Source organism: Capsicum annuum, unplaced genomic scaffold (genome assembly GCF_002878395.1).
Source record: "Capsicum annuum cultivar UCD-10X-F1 unplaced genomic scaffold, UCD10Xv1.1 ctg2365, whole genome shotgun sequence".
In the NCBI taxonomy this organism is placed as follows: domain Eukaryota; kingdom Viridiplantae; phylum Streptophyta; class Magnoliopsida; order Solanales; family Solanaceae; genus Capsicum; species Capsicum annuum.
In genome coordinates this window covers 221,389-229,368 of record NW_025829801.1, presented here as the reverse complement: position 1 = coordinate 229,368, position 7,980 = coordinate 221,389, and positions in this window count along the sequence as shown.

The following is a 7,980-nucleotide window of genomic DNA, read 5'->3' as shown; positions in this document are numbered from 1 at the left end:
AACTTGTTTTTTCTTATGTCCGCTGAGGCTATAATGTTTGGTCAATTTATGAAAATGGGTCCTCTTACTTTTTCTAGAGTAGAAGCGGAGGAGGATCTACAGGGCTTCTTGGATGAAATGGAGAAGATATTTTGGGTGATGTAGGCTACCAATGTGAAGGGAGTAAACTTTATAGCTTATCAACTAAAAAAGGTTGCATATCAGTTGTATGACCAGTGGGATAGGGATAGAGTAGATATGAAAAAGTCATCCTTATGGGATGCCTTCGCTGGTTCTTTTTTGGATCGTGTTTTTCCCTAATAGTTGAGATAAGTAAAGATGGGAAAGTTTCTGAACCTCAAGCAGGGAAGAATGTCTGTCAAGGAATGTACATTAAATTTTTGCTAACTATCAAGGTATGCTCCTGATTTGATGGGTAACATCTGAGATAGAATGAGGAAGTTCATTTCTAGGTTGAATAAGGATCTGATTTTTTAGAGCAAGACTTCCTTGATAATTAAGGATATGTGTCTTTGTAGGTTTACTATTCATATACAATAGGTGGAGAATGAAAAGATAAAGTAGATAGAGTTTAAGGATAGGTAGGGTAAAAGGAGCAGGGTTTTTAATAAGAGAGGTGCTCAATCTTAAGGTGGTCAAGATGGTGGCAAATGGCAAAAAAAGAATTAGGGGAGTTTTGATTCCTACTCTTCTACTTGTGCTCCTTATCAATGGGGCGAAAGGTATTATAATTGTCATGATAATTTTTGGGCATAGGGTGCCCAATATCATGTAAGTGGAGGTCACTCAATTTCTTCATGCCTTCCTTGAAGGTTTTATAGTCGTCCTCATTAGGGTTATTATGATGAAATAAAGGACAAATGCTTCAAGTATGGCCAGGAAGGTAATCGGATCGGCGATTGTCCAGTCAATAAAGTTTCCATGGGGGCGAGTAAGATTCTTGTAGTTTCATCTTCTTCTCCTACACCAGGTGGTGTTACATTTATTTTTGTTACTGCTCCTAGTTCTAGTATTGGTCGGAACATTTTGTATGCTTTATTATCTTGATAGAAATCTGAGGCATCACCTAATGTCGTTAATGGTATATTATAGATTTTCTTTTGTGACGTATATTATTTTCTTGCTCATGGGTCTACACATTCCTGTGTGACTTCTTATGTGGTTGAATATTTTGGTCTCGATCCAGAAGTTATTTTGAATCCTTTTTTGATTTCTACCTTAGTAGGTGACTCAGTTATTGCTAAAAGAGTCTATAGAGGGTATGTGGTATTTATTTGTGGCAAGCAGACCTTGGTGGATCTATTTGAGTTTGATATGGTGGATTTCAATGTTATTCTAGATATGGATGGGATACACTCTTGTCATGTGTCTTTAGATTGTTGGACCCGTAGGGTTATGTTTATGTTCCCTAATGAGTCGTTTATAGAGTGGAAGGGTATTTCTTTAGGAGGAGGTTTATTTCTTATCTTAGGGCTCGAAGGTTGATCTCCAAAGTTTGTCTTTATCATATGTTTTGGGTTAAAGATTCTAACTTGGAAGGTCCTTCTCTTTAGTCAGTTCCTATGGTTAATAAATTTCCAAAGGTTTTTCGATATAATTTTCCTAGTGTTCCTCAAGATAGGGAAATAGAGTTAAGTATTAATCTAATTTTCGACACTCTTCCAATTAATATTCCTCCGTATAGGATGGCTCATGCTGAGTTAAGACAACTCAAGAAGAAACTTTAAGATCTTTTGGATAAGGGGTTTATTCATCCTAGTGTATCTCCTTGGGGTGCACTGGTGGTTTTTGTGTGCAAGAAGGATGGTTCCATTCAGATGTACATTGACTATAGGGAATTGAACAAGGTGACGGTCATGAACAAGTATCTTGTTACAAGGATTCATGATATGTTTGACAAGTTACTGTGCTCCAAGTTCTCTTCTAAGATAGATCTTTGATCTAGGTACCATTAGGTAAAGATTAGATAGGTGGGTATCCCTAAGATGACCTTCCCTACTTGGTATGGGCACTTTAAGTTCTTGGTGTTGTCATTTGGGCTGACTAATGATCCGATAACTTTTTTGGTTCTAATGAACAAAGTTTTTTGTTAGTATTTGGATCTCTTTGTCATTGTGTTTATTGATGAAATTTTTTTTATTTAAAGAGTGAGATGGTTAATGCTAATCAACTTCGTGTGGTGTTACAATCCTTAGAGGAATTGTAGTTGTATGCTAGATTCTCCAAGTGTGACTTTTGGTTGAACTCTGTAACTTTCTTAGGTCATATTATTTCTAGTGAAGGGGTCATGGTGGATCCACAGAAGGTTGCTATGGTGAAGAGGTGTCCTAGACCTATGACTATATACGATATTCAGAGCTTCTTGGGTTTAGCCGGGTATTATAGAAAGTTTATAGAAAGCTTTTCATCAAAAGCTGGTCCTTTGACTAAGTTAAATTCAAAGAAGGTTAGGTTCTCTTTTTTAGATGCTTTGAAGGGAGTTTTGAGATGTTGAAGGATATGTCAACTTCAGCTAGAAATCTATGATTTACTGTGATGAATCTCGGGTAGGGCTTGCTTGTGTGTTAATTCTGCATAGAAAGGTGATGGCCTATGTTTCCAGGCAGTTGAAGATTCTTAAGAGGAACTATCGTACTCATGAGTTGGAGCTATTGGCATTTGTGCTTGCTTTTAAAATTTGGTTGCATTATTTGTATGGTGTTCACGTGTATATGTTTCTTAGCATAAAAGTTTACAGTATATATTCACTCTGAATGAGCTTAAACTCAGGCAGAGGAGATACCTTGAGATTCTTAAGGATTATGATATGAGTGTTCACTATCACCCATGTAAGGCTAATGTGGTTGCAGGTGCTCTTTGTACATTATCCATTGAGAGTTTGGCTTATGTGGAGGAAGGAAAGCGAGAATTAGTGAAGGATATTCACCATTTGTGGTGAAAGAATTAGTGGTATGGTGGTGAAAGAAGTTCTTTGATTGTTTCTTGGTGCAAAAATTAAGGAGAAGCAAGTGCTAGATCCTATCTTGATAAAAATCAAGAGTGATGTTGGCGGCCAAAAGGTAGTGGTGTTTGAGATTAATGGTGATGGTACGTTAGGTTACATAGAAAGGTTGTGTGTTCTTTATGTCGATGGGTTGCGATAAAGGGTTTTGGCTAAGGTGCGTGAGTCACGTTATGTTCTTTATTCTAGCTCAACTAAGTTGTGTCATTATCTCAAGGAGATTTATTAGTGGAATAGGATAAAGAGGGATGTGCCTTATTTTGTGGCAAATTTCATGGTATGTGAATAGGTTAAGGTTGAGCACATGAGGGCCATAAGGATTTAGCAAGAAATTTATTTGCCCTAATGGAAGTGGGAAGTGATTGATATGGACTTTTTTTTATCTTCCTCAGTGTCGGAGACAATAAGATTCAATTTTGGTCATCGTAGATAGGATGACTATGTCTATGCACTCTTTTTATGTGAAGTTGTATCTTCAGGAGATTGTGAAGCTGCATGGGGTGCCTATTTTGATTATTTCTAATCGTGACACATCATTAATTTTTGACTTCTAGAGATCTTTTCAGAGAGGGTTGGGGACCTAAGTGTGTCTGAGTACTACTTTTTATCCACAGATGCATGGGCAAGCGGAGAGAACTATTCAGACATTTGAGGATATTTTTCTAGCTTGTGTGATTGATTTTTATGGCAATTCGATTATGCATCTACCTTTGGTGGAGTTTTCTTTTAACAGTAGCTATAATTCTAGTATTGGTATGGGCCTTTTTAAGGAATTATATGGTGGGAGCTGTAGATCTTCCATTATTGGTTTGAAGTTTGTGAGGCAAATATGTTTGGTCCCAACTTGGTTTACTAGGCTATGGAGAAGGTAAAGGTGATTCGGGAAAGGATTAAGGTTTACCAAAGTCGCCAAAAGTCCTATGTGGATATTAGGCGTAGAAACTTAGAATTAGAGGTTGGTGGTAAGGTTTTCCTAACGGTATCTCCCATGAATGGAGTAGTGCAGTTGGGCACAACGGGGAAGCTCAATCCCCGATATATGGGTTCCTATGAGATTGTGCTGAATCTTGCTAATGTTACTTATGAGCTGCAGTAGCATTCTAGCTTTAGCGTGGTCAATTCGGTCTTTTATTATTCCATGTTAAGGAAGTGCATTGGTGATCCTTCTTTGGTTGTTCCTTTGGAAAGACAGGGTATTACTGATTCTTTGTATTATGAAGAAGTCCCGATTGAGATCTTAGATAGGCAGGTTCGTCAGGTGCAGATAAAGGATGTGGCTTCGGTTAAGGTTCTTTTACAGAATCATAAGGTGGAAAAAGATACATTGGAAGCAAAAGAGGACATGAAGTCCAAATATCCACTTTTTTTTCTGCTATTGGAATTTATGATGAGGGTATGTGCCTTCGACACATCTTTGTTTTCAGTGTTTGTTAAAGGAAAGATTTACATCTAAGACTCCTTGTTTTTGAACTTTGATAAATATTGGGAATATATTTATAATGCAAATAACTCTAGTGTATGGCTACCCTAGCCTTGTCTACCATTCGGGGAAGAATGTTTCGAGTGGGGAAGACTGAAACACCCTAGTTTCTGGGCCTAAGAAAATTTCATAGAATTCTGATCTCTGGACCTAATCCGACTCATGGGTATGAGTGGTATGTTGAGGTGCAAATGGTATGGTCAGGTTGTATATTGACCAGTGTGGGTTGGTGGGATGAATTTTTGTTACTCAAATCGGTACGACCTTATTGTACGAGTCATATTGGTGGTTTCAGATTGTTCGATTCCTTAAGTTAATCTTAGACTTGGTTACTTAGGTTTGATCTATGTACAAGTAGCTCACTATGCGTTGTAAGCTAGGGTATAGATTGAACCAGGGACTCATATGGTAGGCAACATTCAATCCTCCAGTTATTTTATTCTGCCAGGGATACTGGTTATGGATACGGATCATATGTTGGGGTTACAACTGGGTTGGATGAGTTGTATATTGGATAGTATTTGGTCCAAGGGTGGAGGTTCAGTTTACGAGTGGTAGATACCGATCATATCAGGGGTTATGGCTCGTGTGGGTAAGTCATATCACTTTGATGGGATTTTGGAGCAACTTATGTGCGGGTATTCTAGTCATTTTCCCACATATCTTAGTAGAATCCCACAACTTATAACCTACTTGGGAGGTTATATACCCTATTATTTCATTCATTACTACTTAAAAACTCTTCCTAAACACTCCATAATTCTCTCAAGATAATTTGGGCAAGGGGAGCTAGGGTTTCAAATAAACAATCAATTTGTGGCTTATCATGGTGATTTCTTTCTGTCATCATCTTGGATAAGGCATTTTCACTTTGCTCATTGTTAATTTTACTTAAGACATGGTTTATGTGAATGTTTTCATAGTTTTACTATTACATAGTTTTGGCTTTCAGATATGATTTTGGGGTTTTGATGTTAAATGGTTGTTTATGGTTTCCGATTATTTTGATTATGCTTTTATATGCTTTAGTAGTAGTTATGCATAACTGGATTGAATGGGAATGGTTTATTGGTAATTAGAATTTGTTTTGGTAATATTATACTCCCAGAATGTTTGGCAAAATGCTTATAAAGATATGTTCATTACGTTGACTTTATTTAATGGAACTTTTGCATGTTTTAAACTTGGTAAATGATTTATGCATGGTTTAAACAGTTTGGAAAGTCTAAAGGTAAATTGATTGTGCTTGTAGGGAACATGAAAGTCTTCTAAGTTGTTTAATATGTTAAATAGAAGGGCACTTGAATGTACCCTTAAACCAATAAATAGTTGGCTTTGGATGAAACTTGCAAGTAAGGGTTGGTATGATGATACAAATATCAATGACTTTGGTTAATAAATGGATAATTGTTTGGTTATTTTTAACTTGGTTTTAATTGGAAAATAATGTTGGGATCTTTAGAAAATCCTTGGAGGTGGAGGTCCTGGGGGGACCAAAAGTGGAAACTCATATTTGCAGATATGAGGTTTGTCTTTGTAACCGTGTGCATGATGTCTCACTTTATTTAGGGCATTTACTAATCATCCCATGGGATACTTCCCTAGTCGTGCGGATACACACACTAGGGCCCTTTCAGCAGGGGAGCTGAACCCATATAGCCCATGTATGGTTTATGACGGCAAAGCAAGTAAAAGTTTTAAGGGCATGCTAAACCCTATCCCTTTTTAAGGTATGGTTAGATATATATATGTTTATGGTTGTGTGCATATAGATGGTTTTACTTGGTTTTATAAATAACATTATTTTATCCTTACCGTGAGATCATTCTAGTGGTTACTCGCTAACCCCATTTACTGGAGGCTGTATGTCAATGCTATGTAAGAATCGACCATTCTACTCCTTTTACGTAGTGATTGACTTAGGGACAGCATTTGGACTAAAGTGGTGAGCATCCATCTATTTGAAAGGAATCAATTCATGTTATGGATATTTATAGACATTTTGGTCTTATTTTGGATATTGGTTTTGGTTATAATTGGGGGCATATGCCAACTGAATTTAATTAATCTTTTGGTTAAAGGCTTTATGGTACTTCTATGGGTTGGAATGGGCGGGATAAATATAGGTGTCAGCTTTGGCATTGGAATTGGGTGGGAAGCTTGCATCATCATATAGAATTCTCACTGTTCCGTAAAATTTCATTTAGGGACTAATTGTATTATGTTTTGGAACATCATTTGTTATGGCCTTGTTTTGGTATGGTTTTGTATGGTTGGATTATAAGTATTGCATGGTTGGACTAGGTAGGGTTAGTCGAGGTTGTAATCTTATCCTTGAGTCTTCATTTGGTAACACTATCTTGTTACATGTGCGAAATTCAGTCAACTCACGGTTGGTGGTTGGAGGTTGGGTTAGGTAATGGTGGTGGTTTCTGGTCCTGGTCGAACTTGGGACACCCATTAAGACAAGGATCCAGGGCGAATCATATCAGATTTACTATATTTGATTTATTGTTATTCCATATTGTTATGTTATATATATATATATATATATATATATGTTCAAAATTTATCCAAATTAAGGTATAGGCGGTTAAGGTTGGGTATTGGGGGATGTCTCCAGCCCTGTTAGGGCTTGAGGCACCTGACATGACTAGGCCCTAGTTTGGGTCATGTTAGTATACTACTAAATAAAAGCATAGTCTCTCAGCGTATGATTTAACAACAACTTCAAATTTTTTTTGATGGGTTCATATTTTAAAAATATGTAAATCAAAACGTGCTACTCATTCATATCCACTCTTTTTGAATTCATAACACTCCAGACATAACAAAACATACTATTAAGGTTGTCTAAAACATTTAAACATGATTGTTCCCTAGATAACACACAATGTAATAGAGCATAGGAAATAAATCCTTATGGTTGCAAGTACTCCACCCCCACAACAACAATTATGCATTGCCCTTAATGAATTATTTCTGAATTTTAAGAATATAGGCGAGGACATGCCTGAAGCACCCTTGGCAGTTGTGTCATTTGACACTGAGTGTGAAGTTATTTTACCAGTAGTAGGAACATTAGTAGTAGCATCAAATTCCACTGGTGCACTCACAATAGAGTTTGGTTGAGTAGACTACTCCACAACCGTCTCTGCAGGAGGCAAATCTTTAGGTAGACCATTCTTAGGTGCTCAAGCATCTCTAGCCTACAGTGCTTTGTCTATTTGTTTGTTTCTCTTTAGATTTTCTTAATGATTCTTTGTATTCTCTTTTCTCCTTATTATTCCTTTTCTTCTCTCTTTTTTCTCCTTTCCTTTCAATTCTCTTTCTTTTACCTTTTTCTTTAGTATAACAAGTTTTATTTATGATAACTAGTTTTCTAGTAATGTCATACAATGCTTCCTCTTCTTCTTCTTAGTCCTCATTAATTGAGGATGAAAATGTCAAGGTTTGATAGCATTGTAAAGCTGTGTTATCGGTCCTTGCTCTCTCTAAT